At 40.5% G+C, this 26,384-nt stretch overlaps 1 long non-coding RNA gene across 1 annotated transcript in view; it reads left to right on the top strand.

Moving 5' to 3' along the window:
* The window catches only part of LOC103735786, a 33,980-nt gene extending 8,254 nt beyond the window's left edge, over positions 1-25,726 (top strand). The window contains exon 3 of the long non-coding RNA XR_607349.2: positions 25,668-25,726. This is a non-coding gene — a long non-coding RNA (uncharacterized LOC103735786). The remainder of the gene's footprint in view (positions 1-25,667) is intronic.
* The last annotated feature ends 658 nt before the right edge of the window (positions 25,727-26,384 follow it).

Below are 26,384 nucleotides of genomic sequence, written 5' to 3'. Positions count from 1 at the left end.
TGAACAACGAACAACCAACCAACAAAAATTAATGACACCCCCTGCCCCAGAAAAAAAGAAAACTGTAACAAGAAAGATCAATACTCCACTAGGATTACGACTTGAGGGAAGGCATCATACATAGGTGCTTGTGGAACCTGGAACCTTGCTACTTAAAAAATTTCCTAGAAATTGGGAGCATTTGCAATACCTGGGAACCAGATACACTGAATTAGAATGTACATTTTAGCAAGATCCATAGTTTGCATATTAAAATTTAAGGAAGTGTTTTATTTTTAAAGTCTTTTACTTATTTTTATTTGTTCGTTTGTTTATTTAGACAGAGTCTCCCTGTACCCCCAGCTGGCCTGGAATGCTGTGTGTAGAACAGGCTGGCCTCAGTCTCACACACTTGCTTCTGTCTCCTGAGTGCTGGGATTAAAGGCCTGTGTCACTACACCTGGCAAGGAGCAGTATTTTAAAATAATATTTTCAGCCTTATCATTCTTGACTCTAGAAAGTACATGAAAAATGCACTAACTTCAGCATGTACTTGCAAATCAGTGAAATGAAGACGCTAGGAAAGATGGGATTCCAGAAAACTACAGTGGCTATTGGAAGAGGGTAGTGATATCAGGGTTATGCTTGGAAGAGGTGACGGCTTGAAAGAGGTGACGATATCAGGTATGCTTGGAAGAGGTGATGATATCAGGTGTATGCTTGGAAGAGGTGACGATATCAGGGGTATGCTCGGAAGAGGTGACGATATCGGGTATGCTTGGAAGAGGTGACGATATCGGGTATGCTTGGAAGAGGTGACGATATCAGGTGTATGCTTGGAAGAGGTGACGGTAGCAGGGGTATGCTTTCCAAAGTAGATGTTATTTCTGTGACTAAGGAGTGGAAAATTTCCTATGTTTTCTTGTCATGGCCTTAGGGTATGAGCCTGTACAAGAGAGATCATAGGATGAGTGTAAAAGGAGCCCATGTTGTCTTCAGGTCTAGCCAGGAGCAAACTCAGGCCCTTACCCTTGATCAAAGGCTGGATTCTGTAGGTCCAGAGAATTTGGAAAATCTGTTTTCTCAAACTTGTCTTTGTTCTTTTGACGTATTATGCCTTTGCCCTGACAGACTTGTAGTATCAGCCTTAGTTCAGTAGGGTCCAATACGTGATTCTTTGAGAGTGTAGTACTAGAACTTAGGTCAGGAACAAAAACCAGAATAACTTTCAGGTATCTGAAAGGAGGATAGTATTCTCTAATAAGTATTTATCACTGACTGATTGCCACAGACAGTGGCTGTAGCAAATTTGGAGATAAGGAATTTTGCCCTCTTCTGTTGTTGGCCCCAAGTCATTTATCAAGTCATTTATTTAATCTTGGTTCAGGTGATACACCTCTTGGCAAGTGGTGAGATTGGTCACTGTAAATGAGTTTGAAGGAAAGCGACTGTGCTGTCATTTTTCTCTTATGCTCTGCCAGTGTTTCTTTGCTACCAGCAGGCCTCTAGGTTCTTACATACAGTTGTGCAGATGTTCAAGGAAATTGCTTTAAAGTGATTAGGATGTTTATTGAACTATTCAATTACTGATGCGAACTCTTTAAATTTTTTATTTACTTTTTATTATTTTATGTGTTATGCCTGCATGTGTTTAAGTGCACCCATGTCGTGCACTGCCCTTGGAAGACAGAAGAGGGCATCGGATTCCCCTAGAACTGGAGTTACAAACGGTTGTTAGCCACAATGTGGGTGCTGGGATTAGAACCTGGGTCTTCTGTAAGAACCACCAGTGCTCTTATATGCTGAGCCATCTCTTTAATATCTGATATGAAACATTATGTATGAAGATGTATTATTCATGGGTTTATATTCTATTGAACTCTTAGCTATGATAGAAGACTAAAATGTAAGCAAAAGCTTTTCCCAAAAAGTCATAAATATATTGCTTCTGATTTTCAGTATCATAAAAATCCATTTTTCTTGTTTTAAAATCTTAATTTTAATTTCATTATCACCCATATAGTGTATGAGTGCATGTGTGTGCACATGTACATGTGAGTGTGCATGTATGGAGGCCAGTGGTTGATGTCAGGTGACTGTCTTTACTGCTTTCCATCTTATTTTTTTGAGAAAGCATCTCTCACTGAGCCCAGAGCTCACCAGTTAGCTAGACTGGATGGCCAGCGAGCTCCGGGGATGTCTCCAAAACACTACCCCAGGGCTAGGGTTACAGATGTTCTCATGCTTCTCATCTCTCTATCCCTTAAAATTCCAGTGTGTGTTTGCATGTATGTGAGTTCATGTGTGTGGATGCACATGTTTACATGTGTGAGTGGAGGCCCAAGGTCAACCTAGGATATTGTTCTTTAGGTGTTGTTCACCTTGTGGTTAGGGTAGGCTGACTGGCGAGGGAGCCCCAGGCATCCAACTGTCTCTGCCTCTCCTGTTTTGGGATTCCAAGTGTATGCATCACACCTGGCTTTTTTTTTTTTCTTTTGGAGACAGGGTCTCCCTGTAGCCCCATCTGGCCTGGAACTTGCTTTGTAGACCAGGCTGGCCTTAATCTCACAGAGATCTGCCTGTTTCTGCCTCCTGAGTGTTGGGATTAAAGGCATGTGCCACACCTCTCTTTTTTAGATAAGTTCTGAGGATTGAACTCAGGTCCTCATGCATGTATGGTAAGCACTGTACTGAGTCATCTCTCCAGCCTTATAATATCTACTTTAAATATGCAATAACATTATATGACTCAAAACTCTAGAAGTAAAAGTAGTCCCTGAAAATAACTCTTTTTCTCCATTATTTCACATGATTTTTTAAGAGAAATATTGATTCAAGAATTTCATGCAATGCATTTTGATTGTATTCAGACCTCCTGGGTCTCCACCCTCACCCTCTACCCTCCACTTTGTGTCTTCTGTTTACAAATGAAAAAACTCATACACTTACATAACACACCTGAGCTGGGTGCCTGAGAAGTCCTATCTGATTAGAATGTCAGTGATCTGTAATTCTTAGACACAGGTCTGCCAAATAAGGGCCCACTCCCTTTCTGTTTTTTTTTTCAATTTCTGTTTCTTTTACACACTGCTTAGGAAGGTTAAGTAGGGTTTCTCTTTTTCTCAGTGATCAGAACTGCTTGGTGTTCCTCATCAAAGTTAGTTGTTCACAGCCCTTTTGTGCAGAATACACTTTGGCTGTTTCCAGGCCTCCCTCAGCACAGTGACCCCACTGTGAACCAAGGCATTCTCCAACAGGCTGATTCCCTTCAGGGTGTTACTGTGGATAAAGCAGAAGCTAGGTCCTCACAGCAGGCAGCAGTTAGCGCACAGGCCTCCAACCTAAGAGTCTCAGTGGCCGTTGGGAGGTGTCACAGCTTCACAGGATTACACCAGCATCCTCTAGTTGATTTTCTGAAATCTGTAGACTTCTTAGATTCCTAATGTTGAGGATTTCAGCCAGGTCTTGACAGCAGCTGGGTGATAGTTATGGTCAGCTGACCATGGGTGCCACCAGGGCTTCATGGGTGGGCAGTTCAGGGAGGATGGCAGTCATGGCTGTGCAAGTGCGGGTGTGGGTGGGCATCCAGGTGTATGCCCCTCTGGTACACATGGGCAGCCAGCTCCACAGCTTTGCCATCTTGGCTCCCCAGTTATTGTCCCTCTTACTTACCAAGTCCTGAGTTCAGAATTTGAGATCAATAAAGAAGCATTAAGATTCTTAATAAAATTAAGAGGCTTGATTCCTGTTTCTAGGTAATTGCTCTGGCTGTGCTGCCATTTTGACTCTCCAGTTATTTTCTTTGTTACTTACCATGCCCTGGCCTCAGAATTTTGAGATCAGTATAGAAGTGCCTGTCGTCAGGTAAATATTCATCTTGTGTGATAAGGTTTGTTACATGGTCCACTGGCCGCATTCAGTCTCTTGGGAGCCAGTATGCTCTGGGCCAACCAGCATGCCTCATTTTGCTGCTATCTTGTTTGTTTATATTTTATACAACTTTACAATGCTTTTACCTTAGAATTTAAAAAATAAAAATTCTTCTCATTGTTTAAGTTTGTGGTACTAACCTGATACCAGTTTAATTTTCTAATTGGACATTAGAAGGCTAAGCATGCTTTTAAGTATTAAAGTTATGAAAGTCAAATTGTATAGAGTATTCATTTCAGACCCACTTCTTTGGGTGGCTTAAACATTTCTCTGTTGATTAATATAGTGGTGTAGATTTACACAAGCCTTGATGGAAAGAACTTTTAAATTTTAAAGAGAAAAAAAAATTAATTGGTAACATTCTTGGTATTTTTGGAGCAATGTACAAAGCTTGTGTGTCTAGAGTATTCTGAACAAGAGGTAAAGTGATGAGAGGCTGACAGTCACCTGATCACAGAGGTCTTTGAGTTCATCTTAAAGGCTTTAAGGTGATGGGATGCCATTGGAAGGATTTGAGCAGGGAATGATATAATCTAATTTACGTTATCAAAAAATTGTTCTGAGTACTTTGTAGAATATGCATCACCATCAGTAAAAACAGAAGCTTGTGATGCCCTGTCATCAGTAAAAATGGAATCTGGGATGCCCTGCCATCACTAAAAATGGAATCTGGTATGCCATGTTATCAGTGAAAATGGAAGCCATGATGCCCTGGGTTTGTATGCACTTGGTGTACTTACATACATGTAGGCAGAAAATTCATAAAAGACAAATAAAAAATAAAAACCAGTGGTATTGTAGGAAATTTCCCATGGCATTCATATCGATTGAGAGTTGAGGACTGAGAACACTGTACCATGTAGAAGAGACTGGAAACAAGTCACAATGAGGTAGAGGGAAATTAGGAAAATGTTTTTCAAGAAATCAAGTGCAAAAAGTGAATCAAGAAGAAAGTGTTGGTTATATCGAATGCCACTGAGAGATTGAGTAAAGCAGCCCCTGGGTTTGACGAGAAGGAAAGCTGATGACCTTGAGTGATTTCAGAGGAGTATTGGGGATGAAAACTTGATTACACTGGAATAAAGCAAGGAAGTGGGTTTAGCTGATTGTGGAGAATTTTGCTACAAAGCAAGGAAGACTTTTATTTTTTGCATGGTACATTCTCTATCATGCACATGGAAATGGTTGTTAATAAGGGAAACATGACACTATGGGGAGAGAGACTAACCTAGAAAAATCTTTGAGAAAAAAAGATCTAACACTAGTGAAGAAGTTAAATTTAGTAAGTAGAAGCAAAGACAAATCATGGTTACAAGGAAAGGCTCAGTGTGTGGGCAGAAAAACAGGCAAGCATGCTGGTAGATTTGGTGAATGTTCTCTTCTGTTGGCTTCCGTTTACTGGCAGTATTAGGGTTAGCAGCTGAGAGAGATGACAGTTGAAGGTTTGAGGAGAGGAAAGTCTGAAAGTTGTCAAACAGAATTGTTATCTTTTCCCGAGTTTTAAAAAATAAATATTACCATCATGACATCACTAGAAATAAATTGAAGGTTTGAGGAGAGGAAAGTCTGAAAGTTGTCAAACTGAGAATGAATTGACTAGGGAAATGTAGGATTGCTGGGTAGGGTTAAGGACCATTGGAACTTTTAGAAATTTAGAGGGAATGTAAACATTCAGATTGCACATTTTAGGGACGCAAATCAGACTATAAAGCTTAGGGACGCAAATCAGACTATAAAGCCGTTATATATGAGAATATATTAAATTGAGTGGCGGGGGGAGGCAGTGGGGGAATGTGCAGTTGTGGGAGGGGATCTAAATGCCATCAAACTGTATTGTATGGGAAGCCCTAAAATTCAATTAAAAAATTAAAAGAATTAGAAGATTGTACAATTTCATTCCATTGCTTTATGTCTGTGTGTGGAACACGCAAAGCTGACTTTGACTAGTGCGGTGTGTTGTCAGGAATGTATAACCTAGGGAGAGAGGGACAAGGAGACCGGGAGTGAATCTGCAGAAGTGGTTGTAGCCATGAACCAATAGCGTATAAGCTGGAAAAGGAGGAAATTAAGGACATGAAAGGCAAGATAGTGAAAAAGTGAAGATGACGATGATTTACGAAGTTTAAGGAGGTCGGAGAATTGTTGGGGTTGGTGTAACAGAGTGAATGAGCCAGAAAGATAGGGGGTGGAGATCCGTGAAATGCTTGATTTTTGGAGGATATAGTAGATGTTAATTATAAGATCCGTTAATTATAAGATCCAGGTGGTGGTCTCCTTGAAGCACCCATGCCTGTCAGTGTAAAAAAATAAGCACACATCCCCAGTGTATTAATGTTCTGTATCTTAAATATAAGGATGCATATGTTTCTTTTTTTTTCTTGCAAATTTCAGTTCAATTCCTATATTCGAACAAGTCATCTCATGTACCATAGAGGTAGTCCCATCCTCATTAGAGATTTTAACTATTCATGTGTGACCATACCAGTTGGTAATTGAGATAGAATGGAGGAAAAGATGTTGGGAATGAAAAGAACTAGCCCTGTGAGAAAGACAGTTTGGGTGGTGAGGAAATTTGGAGTCTAAAATGTGGAATGGATTATTGTGTCTCTTAATGTTACCAAGAATACCGGGCTTTGGGGGGCTAGGTTCAAGGTAGGGCATTCGATGCTAAAGTCTTAAATGTGTGAGGGGAGAAAGGGAGCAGAAGGAGAGGTATGAGTTGTATTGTTCCATAGTTTCAAGGCTTGCTTCAAAAGAGACTAGTTTGTATTACAACACTTTTTGTGTTGTAATTATGTGACTCTTACATACTTTATTTTTGAAACAAAACAGTACAATCTTCATGCTGTGAACTCCAAAAGGCACACATTAATATTGTGTGTTTGTGTGTCTGTCTGTGCATGTGTGTGGAGACCAGAGCAGCTTTTGGGAGTTAGTTTTCTCCCTCCACATGGATTCTGGGGATCAAACTCTCGTCTTCAGGCTTGTGGCAAGTACTCCTACCTGATAAGCCACCTCGTTGGCCCTAAACATGTTAACATGTTCATAATTTTATGATAGTGGTCTGTGGACTGATTTTTAAAAATTGGTATTGTTATATGTAATGTTTTATCCAGATTTTAAAAGCTTATTCCTTGTGATTGGTTCTTTAAAATGTAATGGAGTCCTTTAATGCCATAATTGGGCATAATTGTTTATGTAACCAATTGCCTCTGCCCATGACCTCTAGAATAGATCAAGCTGGCAAACTCTGGCTTGATAAGCTGCCTCTAGTGCTAATAAGAGTCCAGCTATATAAATTCTTTTATCTAGTGTCTGTGCTTTTATACTACAGTGACAGAGTTAAGTAGTTGCCACCTACATTGGATGGCTGCAAAACTCAAGGCCAGCTTGGGCTACATAGGGAGTTTCAGATCAGCCAGAACTACAGAATGAAACCCTGCCTCCAAACAAAAACAAAAACCCTAAACCAAACAACAAAAACAACTCATAAAATCCCTAAAAATCAGAAAAAGTTTAAAACAACTTTGGGGAGCATTCAGTTCTCTCTCTGTGTGCGTGTGTACGCATAAATTCTGGGCTACTTAGTTCAGAAGTAGCTAATCTCATTTAAAAACTATTTTAAAAATATTTTTATGTGTATGAGTATATTGCTAAGTGCACCCCTGCTGTTCAATGCCTGCAGAGATCAGAAGAGAGTGTCAGGTTCCCCTGGAACTGGAATTACAAACGGTTGTTACTCTAACATTCCCCACTCTGAAGAGGAGGGAGGGGGCGTGGATTTGAGCAAAACACCTTATATGCATGTATGAAATTATCAGTAAATTTCCCACATGGTAGCTACGAACCCTCCTTTCGTGCACCCCTGCTGTTCAATGCCTGCAGAGATCAGAAGAGAGTGTCAGGTTCCCCTGGAACTGGAATTACAAACGGTTGTTACTCTAACATTCCCCACTCTGAAGAGGAGGGAGGGGGCGTGGATTTGAGCAAAACACCTTATATGCATGTATGAAATTATCAGTAAATTTCCCACATGGTAGCTACGAACCCTCCTTTCCTCCAGTTCCAGGGGAATCTGAAGCTCTCTTCTGACCTCCACTGGGGGCCTCCTCGCAGGGAATACTCTGGCCCTTTGCCAGCTTGCCTCCAAGAACCAGGGCACAGGCTGCAGTCGTTCACATGGAGTCCTCCACCAGCTTTCTGTGCCTCCAAATCGTAACTGAGAGATAAGCATCTCCTAATGCTTATGAGAAGTTATAACATGAAAGAAAAGACATAAACAGCAGAACAGAATTTCAAAGACAGCATGCTTAATATCTAAAGAGAGATGAGACATTTAATCTGAGAAATGAGGGTGTGTCTTAGTGTGTTCAGGCTGCTGTAACAAAATATCGTGGACTGGTGGCTTATGAACAGCAGGTTTATTTCTCACAGTTCTGGAGGCTAAGTCCAAGATTAGCATGCTGGTGCTTGATATGTAGAGTCTATCAGGCCCCACTTTCTGGCTCAGAGGTCATGCCTAGCTGTCTGGGGTCTATCTTCCAGTGGCACTGATCTGACTCATGAGGGCTCCACTGCCTTGATCTAGTCACTGACTGTATTTCTTGTAATGACCAAATGCCTGAAAGAGGCATCCTAAAGGAGGAAGGATTTATTCTGGTTTACAGGTAGGGGATGCAGCCACAACATGTCAGGGAAGGCACCGCAGCAGGAGCCAGAGGCAGCTGGTCTCATCATGTCCACAGTCAGGAACCAGAAATCTTTCTGCTTTTTATGCAGTCCAGGCTGCCAGCCCATGGGATGGTGCTGCCTATGTTTAGGGTGGGTCTTCCAATGTCAGTTAACCTAATCTAGAAACTCCCTCACAGATGTGCCCAGAGGTTTGTTTCATGGTGATTCTAAATTTCATCAAGTCAACAATCCAGATAATCAAGATTAGCCATCACAGCCTCCCAAAGCAGCCTCTTCCTCCTCTTCCTTCCTTCCCCTCCCCTTCCCCCTCCCCTTCTTCCTCTTCTTTTTGAGACAGGGTCTCACTGTGTAGCCCTGGCTGACCTGGAGCTCACTAGGTAGACCAGGCTGGCCTCGAACTCACAGAGATCCACCTGCCTCTGCCTCCTGAGTGCTGAGACTAAAGGTGTGTGCCACCGTGCCCTGCAATATTTATTTTTATGTGTATGAGTGTATTGCCTGCATGTATGTGAGTGCACCCGTGTCGTGCAGTGCCGCAGAGGTCAGAAGAGGGCTTCAGATTCCCCTGGAACTGGAGTTAAGGACAGTTCGTAGCTGCCATGTGGGTGTTTGGAATCGAACCCGGGTCCTCTGTAAAAGCAGTCAGTGCTCTTAACCACTGAGTCATCTCTTCAGCCCCTAGAATGTTAGGAAGCTTTGCTAATAGGCACTTAAATATTTTCTTTGGTAAGTTTGACTTACTGAAAAGAATTTAATTTTTATTAATTCTAGCATTGTTATTTACAAAATACTTCTAAATTTAAAAAATATAAAAATTGATTTTAATTCAAAGAAGCAATAAAAGTTGATACCTTGCCTGTGTCCAAGAGTTTGTCAGCTTAAGAATTTAAAATAATCAGCTGCCAATAATTCTTCAAGTAAGATTGGGGCCTGCTGCCCATTTCCAAGTCCTGTGTTGGGTTTTTGTCTGCTTGAGATTGCATGGTTCTTGTGCATGCTGACACCATTGCTGTAGGTTCACATGAGCATTGGCAGCTGATTACTGCTGGGTGAGGAAGAAAGATCTTAGAGGGAGGAACTCTAGATAGGCTGACTAGACCTCAGTGGATGGACTTGCGCTGAGGGACATCTAGGGACACTTAACTTGACACAGTAGGCCTTAACACAATTAACAGAATGCATGAATTCCAGTGCGGGGGGCTATGGGAGGTTGCCAGTGGGGAAGAGGGTATAAAGATGATTAAGATGTTCTGTGTGAAACACACAAAAATGCAATAAATTTGTATAAAAAAAGAATTTAAAATAACACTATGTTGACTAACTTAGAGCTATAAATAAAACAGATAGTCTTAGAGGAACATATTGCTAGGTCCTTGAGAGAAATCACTGGACACTAGATTTAGCTCTGAGTTTACAGGCAACCTAGGCAAAAAGAGAACCACATTAGTTCATGTAATAATTCTTCTCTTAAAACTTAACCTTTTAGCCTGGCATGGTAGAGTACACCTTTAATCCTAGCACTCAGGAGGCAGAGGCAGGCGGATCTGTGTGGGCTCAAGTCCAGCTTGGTCTACATAGTGAGTTCTAGGCTAGCTGGGGTTACAAGGAGACCCTGTCTCAAAAAAGACCAAAAAACAGAAAAAAAAACCCCAAACAAAAAAACCTTAACCTTTTAAAAAGGGTTATTATGAATAAACCCCTCAAATCATAGAACTGGGCATGCCTGTAATCAAGGTTTCAGGAGGCTGAGGCAGAGTCACCATGGCTTTTAGAGAGAGGCCTGGCCTAGGCTGCATAGTGAGACCCCATCTGAATGGAAAAAATAAAATCTCCACCTGTAAAATTACCCAGTTACTGTTAAATGTTTCTTTCAGCTTTTAATGAAATTTAAGAGAATATGTCTGTCTGATCCTTGCTGTCTGATCATCCAATTTAAACAGAAGAATCAACATTTAGCATGTACCTTCTAGTTCTGGGCTGTCCAGTTCAGAAGTAACTATTCTCATTTTTATCCAAGTTTGAGTTAAACAAACTTACAAATTGAGTTTTTCAGTTTATTTAGCCAAATTTCAATTGCTTGCTAGCCACATGCAGCCTGTGTATTGAGGTAACTGAAATCTCCTTCCACCCCTGATGGGATGGATATATGGATGTGGCCATTGTTTCCCAAATTAATTATCAGAATCAAAGCACTTGAGGGAGTTCCCTGTAAATCAGGGGTGGCGTTGGCAAATCTGTGTTTTACAAGTTTCCAAATTGCTTAAGAGCATCAGATTAGGCTTTAGAGTGACTGTATTTTATTCTTCAGTACTTTTCTCAGGGATGGCTTTGGCAGCTGCTGGGGTAAAGTTCCTGCTAATACTCCAGAAGTGTTTGAAAGTGAATATTCCTCCTATGGTTCAGCTAATTTGTGGTTTTGTTTTTTAAAAGTGAGATTCTGTGTTTGTTAGCTTTGCTACCTGTGCAATTGTCAGAAATTTGAACAAGTTCATTGGTTGACTTAAAAGACTGATTTTAATTCTCTTCCATATAAGAATGTTAAAAGTGTTGAGGGAGAGGATTTTATTTCATTTTTTTCAGTTTTGAACTTTTCGAGTACTAGCATTGTTAGTCTACTTCCAGGTACTGGAACATCACTGGGTCTGTTTTCCCCTCCTCTCTATGAAGTAACCTTTATCTTTGATTCTTTAAGGCTGCTGCCCCCAGAGATATTACACAGAACTTAGAGGGGTACCAAAGAAATGCTTAGAAAAATTGAAGCACCTGAAACTTGAGCAAGTTCATGGTGTGTGTGTACATGTATACATGTGAACACACATGTGCCATGGTACACATGTGGAAGTCAGAAGACAAGTTGTGGGAGTTGGTTCTCTCCTCCCACTATGTGGGTTCTGGGGATAAAACTCAGGTTGTCAGGCATGGTGGACGGGTGCCTTTACCTGCTGTTGAGCCATCTTGCCAGCCACAAGTTCAGTTTTAAATTTTTTGGATTTATGTGTATGAGTGTTTTGCCTATGTGTGTAAGTGCACCCATGTCATGCAATGCCTGCAGAGGCCCGAAAGGGTGTCACATCTCCTGGAACTGGAATTACAGACAGTTGTTAGCTGCCATGTGGGTGCTGGGAACTGAGAATCCAACCCTGGTCCTCTCCAAGAACAGCCAGTCCTCTAAATCTCTAAGCCACCTCTCCATCCTCCCAACATAGGCGAGTTTTTAGGATGTACATCTTTAAGTTTTTTGAACTGGACCACCTAACAAACAGAATTGTTACTTTTTTTTGGCTTGGGGATGGGGGAGTCTGTGAAAAAATTATCCTTGTAAACCAGAAAGTTTGGGAACCTCTGTAGTGGCTTTAGTGTCCCTTAATGCTTTCCTTACACCTCTGGTCTATTGTTTGTAGTTAGAATTCTGTAATGCACCTTCCAGTGTCCCTCTCCCTTTGTTTCTAGGCTATTTTAAGACCCTTTATCTAATTATACTGAGACTGTGAAATTTTTGGAAGATGCCACAGAAATAAAGTGCTCCTGATCGCTTGAGAGTGAGCATGATTTACCACTGTTGACACTAACTTCTGTCCCTTAGTGTACAGGGTTTCCTCCACTGTAGTTAAATGTTTGCCTCTTTCAGAGTATCTATTAAAAGCCCATCAGTAAACCCAACGCATTCATAGAGAGAGGAATTTTGTTCCATCGATTAGAAGTGTCAAAAAATTTGTGAACTAGGTTCTGTGAAGGAGGTACATTACTGAGACACAGTGAATACCTTGTTTGCTGTATTAATCTCTCATTTTTTCCATTTTTTTGTTTTGTCTCATCTTTTAAAATATATTATTTTATGTGTATGCATGTATTGCCTGCGTGTAAGTGCACCTGTGTCATGCAATGCCCATGGAGGACAGAAGAGGTGTCGGATCCCCTGGAGTTACAGACAGTTGTTATCTGCCATGTGGGTGCTGGGATTCGAACCTGGGTCTTCTGCAAGAACGACCAGTGTTCTTAACTGCTGAGCCATCTCTCCAGCCCCAGCCTTTCTTTTTTCTTTCTTCTTGAAGCCTTACCATGTAGCCCAGGCTTTCTGATCCTCACGGTCCTCCTGCCTCAGCTTCCTGAGTGCTGAGCTTTCTAGTGTGTACCACTGTGCCTGTCTTGGATTTCCCTGTTGTTTGAGAGGAAGCTGCACCATGACACCTCTTTACTCATAAATTAATGTGTTTTTTTTTTTGTTGATTGTTTTTTGACAGGGTCTCTGTAGTCACAGATTGCCTGGAAGTCACGATGTGAAGCAGGGTGGCCTTGATCTCGTAGAGATCCACCTGCCTCTGCCTCCCGAGGGCTGGAATTAAAGGCACACTTCACCATGCCTGGTGTTACTGTGTTTTTTTTCTAAAAATAAGGATATATTTTACATAAACACAATTCAGTTTTTCAAAACTAAGAAATTGACATTTATTCAGTGCTGTTACTTAATCGATAGACCTAATTCAAATTTCTCCCATCATTCCAGTAATTCTGTTCAACAGAAAAAGAATTTTTTCTTTTGGGGGGATCTTTTTGAGACAGGGTCTCCCTGTAGCCCCAGCTGTCCTGGAACTCACTATGTAGACCAGGCTGGCCTTGAACTCAGATATCTGCCTGCCTCTGCCTTCCAAGTGCTGGGATTAAAGGTGTGCGCCACCACGCCCAGCCTCCCCTTTTGAATTTTTCATGGCTATAATGTCTGGGCGTACTGGTGATGTTGTATTAGTGTTCTTCAAGCTCCTTTTCCTCAGCGTCTTGCCTTTTATATTATGTTTTCTCAGGTGACCCTTGATTGTTATCCCATTTAAGAGGGAGAACAGTACACAGCTCTCTGGAAGCTCAGTGCATATGCATGAATCAAGAAGCACAGTAATGAGTCGTTGCTGTGTGTATGGAACGTGGGTCTTCCCGAACACTTTCTGCTCCCTTATTGCTTTAGAGTTCCACAACAGTGGCTCCTTTAACTTAGCATTTTATTCTTTTTCTGATTTTCTGTTTTCTGATTTCACAAGCAGAAGATGAATTGGAATTTAAACCCAGATCTGTCTTCATGTGATTTTGTTATATCTTGTATTATTCTCAATAAATGTTTTTTGAATTTTTCAAAAAAATCTTTTGAGAACTTTAAAGATAGACACATACAAATAACTGTTGCAGAATAGATTGAGAGTCAGTTGTAGGATTCTTTTGAAGGGCCAGAGTGGGGTGAGAGTGGTATATTCTTTGTTTCTACTGGCATCAGTTCCACAGAAACAGGTGCCTAACCTGAGAATTCTAATGCTTGTGTTAGTGACATATGAGTTTCACTCCAACAGGACCAGAAAAAGAACGGTAAGTAATATGCTAAATTAAAGGAATCATAGGCAGTTCTCCTAGTAACAAAGAAAACAGAAAGTTTTGTTTGGGAAGATCTGTATTTCATACACACACATCATTGACTTATTATAATGCTGTTTTGTCTCTTTACGTTATAAAAACTATAAATGTTTTATGTTATTTTACATTTAAAACACTGATGAAAACTAACTTGGGGAGGAAAAGGTTTATTTTATAACTCCCGGGTCACAGTTCATCACTGAGGGAGGCCAAGGTAGGAACTCAGGGCTGGAACCTGGAGGCAGGAGCTGAAGCACAGGCCACGGAGGAAAGCTGTGTACTGGCTTGCTGCTCTGGCTTGTCTCAGCCTGCTTTTATATACATCCCAGGATCATCTGCTCAGAGTGATACCACCCACAGTGGGCTGGACCCTCCCACATCACTCACATCACTCAACAATTAAGAAAATGCCTCACAGACATGGCCACAGGCCAGCCCAGTTTCCCAGTTGAGGCGTCCATAACCCAGGTGTTGACACTAAAGCTATCCAGCGTAATTGACCCGTTGTCCACCTGATATAAACATCACTATTAAACTACAAACTTTCCATTTTTTGTCCTTAATTCATGATGTTAATAATATTACAGCCGGGCGTGGTGGCGCACACCTTTAATCCCAGCACTTGGGAGGCAGAGGCAGGTGGACCTTTGTTGAGTTCGAGGCCAGCCTGGTCTACATAGTGAGTTCCAGGACAACTGGGGCTACAAGGAGACCCTGTCTCATAAAGACGGAGGCCCTGTCTCATAAAAAACAAAAAATAATAATAATAATAATAATAATAATAATAATATTACAACACCATGTAGTACAATATTAAAAGTCCTATAGTCCTTAAAATATCCAAACACTTTAAAAGTTCAAAGTCTCTCTTAAGTCTCTGGGCTCCTGTAAAATTTAAAATAAATTAAATGCTGTCTTATTTCAAAAGGGAAGAATTGGGCACAATTAAGCAAAACCAAAGTCTAGCAGAGTACCTCATGGCTTGGATATCTGGGATTCACTCATGATCTTCTGGGCTTGAAAGGGCTAATGTAGCTCCACTTCTCTGGCTCTGCCATCCACAGCACACATAGTAGTCTTGTAGGCTCAGGCCAGCTCCACTCTACACCTGCTACTGCTCTTGGTGGTCATCCCATGGTCCTGGCATCTCCAATATGCTGAGGTCTGTACTGAAACTGAGGCTGCACCTTCACCAATGGGCTCTTCTGATCTCTCAAGGTACAAAGCTTCAGATTCTCTCCATGACCCCTTCAATCCTGAGGGTCTTCACTGTAGCTGAGGCTGCACCTTCACCAAGGGCCTTTCCTGGCCTCTCATAGTGCCAAGTCTCAGCTGCTCTCCAGCACCCCTTCATGCCTTCAAAACCAGTACCATGTAAGAGACTCTTATACATTACCAAGTCATGCATCCATCTTGAGAAAGAGCCTTGGGCCCCCTCTGGATCATAGTTTCTGTGTGCTGACCCTGAGGAAATACTTCCCAGAAGATTTCACCTCGATGATGCTGGTCTCGTTACAGCTGATTTTCAGCCCCAGCTGACCAATATCAATTGTCCCAGTTCTTGCTCTGGAGTGTGTTACTGAATGTTAAAGCTGTAATGAAATGCTTCTTCTAATCATGTAGTTATTAAAAAGGAAAAAAAAAATTTAGCTGATGGAATCTTTGCTTCCCTTTGAGGCTTCACAAGTCAGGTCTCCATCATCTATCTACTCTTTAAGCATAATCTTCCAAGTTTCTACAGAACAGCTCCCTGAGCTCCAAGCAATTTTCCAGTCCAAAGCTCCCGAAACTTCCACAATCCTCCTAGTCATATGTGGTCAGGACTGTCACAGCACAACTCCGCGGTTTTAGTTAGCTTTTATTGCTGTGATAAAAACACTGACCAAAACCAAATTGAGGACAGGGTTTATTTTATCTTACAACTCCTGGGTCACAGTTCATCGCTGAGGGAGCCAAGGTAGGAGGAACTCAGGGCTGGAATCTGGAGACAGAAGCTGAAGCACAGGCCATAAAAGAATGCTTTTTACTTGCTTACTCCCCTCCCTCAGCATACAACATAGACCCACCTGCCCAGGAGTGGCACCACCCACCGTGGGCTGGGCCCTCCCACATCACTCAGCAATCAAGAAAATATCCCACAGACATGGCCACAGGCCAGTCCAATGGAGGAAATTTCCCAATTGAGGTTCTCTCTTCCCAGGTGTGTCATACTATCCAGCACAGTGTGCTTTTTGATGGTTTGTCAAAAACTGCAGTTAGCTGAAAAACAAAATAATGAAAACCAGAAAAAAAGCCAGGTATGGTGGCACATGCCAGGATTACCTCCAGGCTTTGGACAGGGAATATGAATCTGTGGTAGTCAGTGTCCTGCTGTTTTAAAAAAAGAATTCTTAAAGTTTATTAATATTTGCAAACAAACACACTTAAAGTGTGTGAAGGTATACAGTGAATGAGAAATAAAAAACTTAATTTAAAATTCAGATTTCCTTGTAAGGTAATACTCTCAGGAAATCACATGTGGTAGACATTACCATGCGAGGACTTATTGTGTATTGAAAATGTGTTATATCTTGAGATAGGAGTCAAAGAACTTACGAGATGTGTACTATATATTTGAAATCATTACTATGCCTTTTAAATACACTTTATATGTATGAGTGTTTTGCTTGCATATATATAAATACCATTTGCATGCATGCCCACAGAGGACAGAAGAGGGCATCAGATCACCTGGAACTGGAATTACAGATGGTTGTTAGGCAACACGTGGGTGCAGGGAACCAAACCTGGGTCCTCTGCAAGAACTGCCAGTGGTCTTAACTGCTGAGCCATCTCTCCAGCCCCAAAGTTACCATCTATAATTCCAGTTCAGGGGATCTGATGCCCTCTTCTGGCCTGTGTAAAACACTTGTACACATAAATAAAAATTACCCTTCCTTGTTCTTCTTTCTGAATATAGTATACTCACACATGCATTTGTTTACATGTGTACATGTGTGCATTATAGGCTAGGATCCTCATATGAGAGAATATTCAGTTTTTTTACTTTCTGAGATTGGGTAACCTTGCTTAGCTACACCTTTTTAGTATTTGTTTTGTTAGTTTGCTACTTGAAGATTGTTGGAAAGCTACAAAGCTTTACCCTATTCCTGAATTTCCCATCTCTTTAAACCATTGAATATTTAACCAATTAGTACCACGTAATGTTATAGTCACTGAACCACCAAATTTAGATCTAATCACAGTTTTATTTTAGTATAGCCAATTTGATAAATTAGGTAATAGTCTTAGGGAAATTGAGAGATATTCCTAAGGTCTCTTGGTGCCACACAAGAAGTTTCCAACTCCCAGTCTAGATTTCCTTCTGGTGTATTGTATCATCTTTGAAGCGGTGGGTCTTCTTTTATAAATGTGTGTTTTGAGACAGGGTCTCCTTTTAGCCCCAGATGGCTTGGAACTTGATAGGTAGACGAGGCTAGCCTTGAACTCACAAAGATCCACCTGCTTCTGCCTTCCAAGTGTGGGTATTAATGGCATGCATTACCAAGTCAGGCAAATGTGTGTTTCTTAAATGAAAACAAATCGTTTCCCCATATTTCTTTCCTCTTGGATACCAGCCCTAGAAAAGGGGGAATTTTAATTAATGTGGAGGAGAATGATTTGAAAAGCATTTGTGATGTTATTTGAGCCCATCCAGTCTTACTGGAATATTCTAATGCTTGAGTCAAGTAGGATCTACTTAAAGTTTTTCTTAGACCTTGGATATATTTGTGTTAATGGAAGATGGAATAGCTACCCGTCACACTTCTGTTGACTTAGAAGATAAAATTAATTCAGTGCCTTAAGGCTCTTCAAATTCATTGAACTTGGGGGCTGGAGAGATGGCTCAGTGGTTAAGAGCACTGGCTGCTCTTAAAGAAGACCTAGGTTCAGTTCCCAGCACCCACATGGCAGCTAACAACCGTCTGTAACTCCAGTTCCAGGAGATCTAATACCCTCTTCTGGCTTCCATGGGCACCACATGACATGGGCACACTTATATACATGCAGGCATAACATCACACACAAAATAAATAGGTAAAATTCGGTGACGTTTTGAAAATTAATTTCATTATTTGGCTGTTCTGATTCTAAACTTAAAATTTAAAACTCACTCTATGCATTTAAATGCCTTTACAAGAATAAATTAATGTAAATTCGTGATAGAAAATGCAGAAAAGGGGGCTGGAGAGATGGCTCAGTGGTTAAGAACACTGGTTGTTCTTGCAGAAGACCTGGGTTTGAATCCCAGCACCCACATGGCCACTAACAACTGTCTGTAACTCCAGTTTCAGGGGTCTGACAGCCTCTTGTGTTCTCCATGGGCATTGCACGACACAGGTGCACTTACCTACATGCAGGCAATACATGCATACACATAAAATAAAAACAATAAATAAAATATTTAAAAAAGAAAATGCAGAAAAAATATTTTTGACCTCTCTGCTCATTTTTTATTTTAAAATGTTTTATTAGCATACATTAATTATACATAATAATGGGTTTCACTGTGAGATTTTCATTAAGTACATAATTAGTCATAGTCATTCCCTCATACCCACTCTAGTCCCTCCCTTGCTGCTAATCCCTTTCTTTCTCAACTAGCCCCTTTCCTCTTTCACACCTGTGTGTATATGTGTGCTAGACAGCTTCAGTGGTCAATTTACACATCTGGAAAGAGGTAATCTCAACTGAGGAATTAACCTCTATCAGATTGGCCTGTGGCCATGTCTAGGGCATTTTCTTGATTGTTGAGTGGTGTGGGGGAGGGTCCAGCCCATTGTGGGCAGCGCTACCCCAAACAGATGATCCTGGGTTGTGTAAGAAAGCAGCATTCCTCTGTGGTCTGTGTGTCAGTTCCTGCCTCAGTGTTCTGGTGCTACCTTGAGTTCCTGCTCTGACTTACCTCAGTGATGGATTATGACCTGTGAGGTTTAAGCTGAAATACACTCCCACACACGTTACTTTGGGCATACTATTTATTATAGCAGTAGAGAAGCAAACTGAGAGAGAGAGAGAGAGAGAGAGAGAGAGAGAGAGAGACAGAGAGAGAGAGAGAGAGAGAGAGAGAGAGAGAGAGAGAGAGAGATCCAGTGAGTTTCATACTTATAGAAGCGTGAGAGCTGGCATGCAGGAGGATGAACCCCTTACCAGTGGCTATACTACTGAAGAAAATGAGTCCCTTCTGCAGCAAACATTAACTGCATATAAATCCTTTGTGAGGGGTGGGTCCACATGAGCCCTTTCCCCTTCTATGATAGGGTGTTGACAGGTCCAGTCTTGTGCAGCTCTTGTGCAGGGTGGTCACAGCTGAGTTCAAGAGTGCGACAGCCATGTCCTGCTTGGAAGTCAGCATTCCATACCTTCTCCCATCTTTTCCTCCGGCTCTTAGATTCTTTCTACCTCTTCTTCAATGTTCCCTGAGTCTCAGAAGGGGTGATATAGATGTCCCATTTATGGCTTTTCGTTGAACATTCATTTATTATCAGTACCTTGACCAGTAGTGTAAATTTATTATGGAAAATAAAGTATATTTCTAAAATAAAATGTAATTTTTTTTTTCGGTCTTTTTGAGACAGGGTCACCCTGTAGCCCCAGCTGGCCTGGAACTCACTATGTAGACCAGACTGGCTTGGAACTCAGAGATCCGCTTGCCTCTGCCTCCTGAGTGCTGGGATTAAAGGTGTATGCCACCATGCCCAGCCCATGAAATGTAATTTTATTTCCTACTGATTATCAGTATTGATTATCAGTATTTAGTACCTCATTGGGAGGTATTTGCTCCTGCTGTCTTCTATTATATAGCATAGAAAGAAGCTAAAATCTGTATTAAATAAACTTAACACAAATCCTAAGCACTGTTCTGTGCTTATGAATGATCTTGGATGGTATTTTTAATTGCTCTATAATTTTCTAAGCAGACATAATGTAATCAGTCACTTATCTATTGTTGCACTTTACATTGTGTCTTTATAAATTATAGCTTTTACAAATTCTGAATCACATAATCTTTGCTTTTGGAGAGATTCTTTTCTCAGTGTATGTGCACTTCCTGAGGTATTTATGAATACATAATTTTTTGCTCAAGATAATTTTTCTTTGTGTCTCCCCAACATTGTGCCTTCACTGGGGTGGCTGGCATGGTTATCTCCACACTGGCTTGTGAATTCTGGAGAATCAGAGCTTGCCTCTTTTCACCTTTGTGTCTTCATTGCTACATAGGAGTAGGAACATAGTAGGCATTCAGTAAAATTCTTGATGTTTTATTTCAGAAAGTACATGTGACTGATTTTCATGTGATAGTTTTGGAATCTTTTAAAATTTGCAATACACATGTGACACACATGTGGATGAAAAGAGTACATGAGTCCAAATTTAAGTTACAAGTGTTTTTGTTTTTTAAACTAAATACTCAGCTCATTTAGTGGGAGAGAGAGTACAAAAATCATAGTTGTAGGTTATTTACTGTAAACTGCTTTCTAATCTGGATCTTTGTAGCTCTTTTCTTTTCTCTACCTCGTCTCTTATTTCTCTTAAAACTTTCCTTTCTACTCTCCAGAATCTAGAGTGAGGACCATGGTTTGATACAGAGCTTGCCACCTACAAGTTCAGGTTGTTCCTTTTCATGGGCTCTAAGAGCAAGAATGAAGGTGGTAAATGGTTTTTGTTTTTTATTTTTTGAGACAAGGACTCACTCTATAGCCCAGGTGTGCTTAGAACTTATTGGCAGTCCATTATGGCCCCCAAAACTTTATTCGTTCCAACAAACCCACCCAAATGCTTCAGATTTTCTACAGAAACCCTTTTGCCAGATTTCACAGGAAGTATGGCTGTACATTTTGTGTCTTCAAAAATGTTCATCTGTAAACATCTATAAATTCTCTCTGTGTACATCTTATGTCAGGCTACCCCATTACTACTTGGCTAAATATATGGTTGTTGAATTGTTGAATTCTCTCTGAAACTTGAGCTCTATCAGGTTTTCTTTACTTTTTTTTTGACTTGAAAGTTGTATAAATCCAGATCCTCTGGTAGCTAGAGAAAACTCACAATTGCCGTGTCCCTTTTCTCTTGGGAGTACATGAGTAAATATTTAATGGTTCTTTTCTAGCACAGCATGAATGCTTAAAATATTAATTGTGGTCAGCCAATTGTGTGGTTGTTGGTACCCTTCTCTTAAGAATAACGTTTCTGAATACTGCTTGGTGGTATAAAACTAGATCTATTTTGAGACTGTAGAGATAGATGGCTCGGGGTTAAGAACACTGGCTGCTGTTGCAGAGGACCTGGGTTCAGTTCTCAGCACCCACATGGTGACTAATAATCATCTGTAACTCCAGTTCCAGGGGATCCAATGCCCTTGTTGACCTCAGGGCATTGCACAACATGGGTGCACTTATACACATGCAGGCAACATACTTGTTTGTACACATAAAATAAAGATAAATAAAATATTTTAAAAAACTAGACCCACTTCTAATGGAGACTTTTTCGTGTGTGTGTGTATATGTCATATGTTGCTGGGGATCAAACCTACACTCTTACATATGCTCTGTAGGTAAGCACTTTACCACTGAGTTATATCCCCATTCTTTAGTGGAGACATTTAAAATGTTGATACGATTAGAGTCAGAAAAAGTTTATCTCTGGGGGCACTGGCAGCATGTCATTCATGTTCTATTTACATTCGTGGAAGTTAAAAAACTACCCTGTCTGATTTTTCATGCTAATAACTTGACTCTTTTGAAACATTAAAGTGGGTTGAGAGTGGGAGGGTGCTCCAAGTCCAGTTAGAAGAAGGCAAGATCCAAGTAGCACTGAGAGGACATTGTGAGGTGAAACATTCTAATGCCAGATCGCTAACGTTTTAAGCCAGGAAGTGTTGGAATTACACACCATTCTCTGTGTTAACTACTGCTTCTCATCCATTGGAATCTCCTGTGTAATTTTAAAAATTGCATGTCAGACCCATTAAATCAGATTCTCTAGGACTGGAATGTAAGCATTGGTATTTATGAAAGTATAAAAGCTTTCCAGGAAGTTTTAACGTATAGCCAAGAAAAGCATCTTTCCAAAGTTCATATAAATGGCAGAGATGTTACATTATGTAGCTGCTGGCTTTAGTTAGAGCTCGCCAATTATAATTAATCATTTGGGAATTCCTGGATGCAACTTAAGGCTCATTGTGTTCAGTGGAAAACATTCATTAGGTCTTAACTTTGTACTGGATTGTTATTAGTTACTAGCAATACAAAGATTAAAAAGTTGATAAAGTAGTGTGGTTTAATGGGGGACACAGAACTAACTACAATGTAGCACATGCATAGTATGAAAGTGGAGGTATGACTAGAGTATTCATTGGAAACTGGGATATGGTGTGTGGGAGAGTGGAGGTGTAAGATGAACTAAAAAATGGTTAAGATTTCACAGAAAAAGTGACAAATTAAGAGTTTATCAGGTAGTAAAGGGGGAGAAAGGATTCCGCGTCACATCTAAAGATGTGAAGAAATTAAAGGGATTTGTGTTCAGGATTGGTTGGAGAGCAAAATGCTCATACGATACTTACAGGTTATACTAGAAAGGTATGTAAGAGTCCGATGGTGAAATGATTTATGAACCGTATTGAAGATTGGGGTTATTATCTTACATGACTGGAGGCCACAGGGCCAGATAAATGGAGGGTTTAGATAGGTCATCTTAAAAAGTGAAGTTGCTTAGATGTGACGCAGCTGGTGGCGTTGAGGTATCTGGACAGCAGATGTTGGCTTTAAGATGTTCAAATGAAAAAAAAAAAAAAACCCACCAATATTTCAATAAAAAACAAATAAAGCAGAATACTTTTTAGGTCAAATAAACTTGTAAAATTCAACTTCCAAGGCCTAGTTTCATAGCTTCTTCAGCACCCATGAGCAGGTGTACAGGATGATAAAAGATGTGATAGCATTTCTATAGAAGAGTACAGAAAAAGAGTCCAAGAGTTGAGCATGAGCAGAGAGGTTAGTAATCCAGGTAGTGTTCCAGCAAACCCTCTGTACTTTCTGACAAGGTAGTTTGCACCTCCGGGGGCCTGAATTCCTTTGCTGTCCAGCTGCCATTGTCAGTGGCACTTTCTCTTCAGCCCCATCCATCCTGCTGCCACCATGCCAATCATCCTGTCTGACTGTGTTTGCGTTGAACAGTGTTTGGTTTTTGTTTGTGATGTTGGGCTCTTGCTGTCCCTTCAGTGGTACAGAGATTAACATTGCTTCATAGGAACCATCACCCCTTTCACCTGCACTTCATCGCTTCCTGTCACTGCCCAACACCACTCTGGAAGAGTCACCATAACTGTACTTTTAAAACCTGACGCTTGATGGGAACTAGGTTTAATCTTGAATGGAGATCACCAGTCTTCAGTTTAATTGTCATTTTGCTTGTATTTATTATCAGAACATTGTACTTTTGTTTGGATAACTCCTTAGTCAAATCGTTTTCATTATTGGCGCCTTCTGTTGTTTTCTGTGTACATGTTCGGGGCCACACAAAATGAACACCGTTAACACTTTCCTCATTTGTGCTGCTTCTTCCACGGCACCCTCATAAGCTCTTCATCTTTTTATGTGTGTAAACATTTTAAAATTACATTCACTTATTTATTTGTACGTGCATGCCTGTGTGTTGTGTGTCTGCATGTGTGCCATGCGTGGAGGTTGGAGGATAACTGAAGGAGTTGGTTCTCTCTTTCCACCACGTGGGCCTGGGAGATCGAACTCAAGTCATCAGGTTTGGCTGCAAAGCACCCTCACCTGCTGAGCCATCTTGCTGGTCCAAAACAGAGTGGTAGTTTAGCCTGGTACAAGACTCTAGGGTAGCAGCTATTTTCCCATAGCATTTGAAGATCCTTAATTTTGTTGTCTTGGGACTTTGTTGAAATGAGACGTCAGCTGCCAGTTTAATTACTCTGTTGTCAGTGAGTTGTCTTCTATTTTTTTCTTTTTATCCCTTTATGCTTTTTCTCTGTTGGTCCTTCTCTGTTGTCTAATTGTAATGTATGCAGATGCAGATTTATTTTTATTTAACCTATTTATTCTTTGATGCTTAAGATATATAATTTTCTTTTTCAGTACTCAGGTCAAACCTAATGTTTCATACAGGGTAGGCAAGTAATCTACGCTGTACCATCAGCCTCTATTTACTTTTTATTTTGAGACAGAGTCCCACTAGTTGAGGCTGCCTTGAGCTCACTCTGAAGCCCACACAAGCCTTGAACTTTTAATCCTCCTATTTCACTCTCCCACATAGGATTGTAGGCCCAGCTTAGAAAACTTTTAAACTAAGTTTAAAAAAATGAAAATATAAGTAAAATAACTGGTAATTATAGTCTTCCTGTTTGCCATAAACACAAAGGAGAACTTAGTTATATTAACTGAAAATGTATTGTTTTTGTTTGACTTTATATTAGCAGAAGAAAAGAAGAGGGGGGAGTCTTAAGAGTTTAGAAGGCCTGAATTTGTCTGGTTACTGACAGAGTTTTGATTAGTTATTTATCTTTGGCAGTTTTATTTATTTTATGTATTATTTTATGTGTATGAGTGTACTGCTTACATGTAGGTAGGTGCACCCGTGTTGTGCAGTGCCTGCGGAGGCCAGAAGAGGGTGTTTAATTCCCTGGAACTGGAATTACAAACTGTTATTAGCCATCATGTGGGTGCTGGGAATTGAACCTGAGTCCTCTGCTAGAGCAGTCAGTGTTCTTAACCACTGAGCCATCTCTTCAGGTCCCTGTGGCAGTTTTTTTTATTTTGTAAGATATAGGTAATAGTTTATATTGTGCTTGTTTTTCAGCACAGCATTGTTTTTGTGAAGGTAATTGAGATGATTGATTGTGAAAATGCTTTGAAAAATTGTAGGCATTGTTCATAAGCTCTAGTAGTGTAATCTATGGGCAAATTATTTTAGAAGCACCTTAATGTTTATTTTCTCTAAATTAAAAGTGACAGTAGCTGAAAAGTACAGTTTAACTTTTGGAGGAGATGTGTGTTTTTCCTTTTAAAGTAATAATCAGTTCTAAATATTATATTTTACTTGGTTTGTCCTAATGAATTGAATTGGTAACCTTTTTAAGAAAAGCCTCCAGGTAAAATGTTAGTTATTTAAATTAGATATCTGTGTTTAGCAACTACCATATTTGAATATAGTTTTAAGTATAACTATTCTGTGTAATCTAAAGTAGAAAGTACTTTGCCCTTTTGTGTACATGTGAGGGGGGTGTGCATGTTTGTACGAGGGTGCTCACCTAGGTGTGTGTGCGTAGAGGCCAGAGCTGAATGTCTGATATTTTCCTCTGTGATGCTCTTATGTTTTCAGACAGGATCTCTCAGTGACCTGGAACTGTTGTTTTGACTAGGCTGGCCAGCCAGTGAGCCTCCTATTGCTGAGTTACCAGCACTGTGGTTACGAGCTCATACTGCCATATCCAGCTTTTATGTGGGTATTGGGAATCAGAACTCAGGTCCTTTTGCTTGCAGAGAAAGTACTCTATCTGCTGAGTCTTCCCCCCCCCCAGCCCACTTTTGTCCCCTTAAACGTACTAAAACTAAAGTTTAATAATTTGGAAAAAGATAAATTATATTTAATTTCTTCTTATTTGGCAGGCAACCAGATAAACTGGTGGTAGTTTGGACAAGAAGAAGCCGAAGGAAGTCTTCTAAGGTGTGTTCTAAATTTCTTATCCACACTTTGAATTGAACCTTTAGTGAGATTGAGCATCTGTACTCCTGGTAAAAAACATTTTAAAACATTACTTGGTATTTTGCTTTTTTCTGATTAGCTAATCTACTGAAAATGGATTGATCAGGCCTTGAAATTGTTTAACTGTTGCTTTTAAAGTGGGAGTCAAGAGGCCTGAGTTTTCTATCTTGAACTTAATTGTTACTATGTTTTGCATGTTTCCTCTCTAAAGTTCAGGTACAGTCAGTGTGGTAGTGTTACAAGGTATGGGCCTTTAAGAAGTAACATTTTAAAGACATGATTAGACACCTGGCAGGCGTGGTGGCACAAGCCTTTAGTTCTAGCACTCAGGAGGCAGTGGATCTCCCATGAGATTGAGGCCTGGTCTACATAATGAGTTCCAGGCCAGCTGGATTACTGAAGACCCTGTCTTAAAAAAAAAAATAAAGATTAGGCCATGAGGCGCCTGTCTTGAGTTTCTTCATTTTTGCTCGTCTTCTTTATATCTTGTGAGGATGTGGTAAGAGGGGCATCACCAAATGCTGACATCTTGATCTAGGACTTCCTAGCTTCAGGAACTGTGAGAAGGTAAGTTTCTATTCTCAGTAAATTACCCCAAGTGTGGCATTTTGTTATAGCAG

Source organism: Nannospalax galili, unplaced genomic scaffold (assembly GCF_000622305.1).
Source record: "Nannospalax galili isolate Female #2095 unplaced genomic scaffold, S.galili_v1.0 scaffold2377, whole genome shotgun sequence".
In the NCBI taxonomy this organism is placed as follows: Eukaryota; Metazoa; Chordata; class Mammalia; order Rodentia; family Spalacidae; genus Nannospalax; species Nannospalax galili.
Note: the sequence above shows the minus strand (reverse complement) of the source record. Positions and strands in the feature narration are given on the sequence as shown.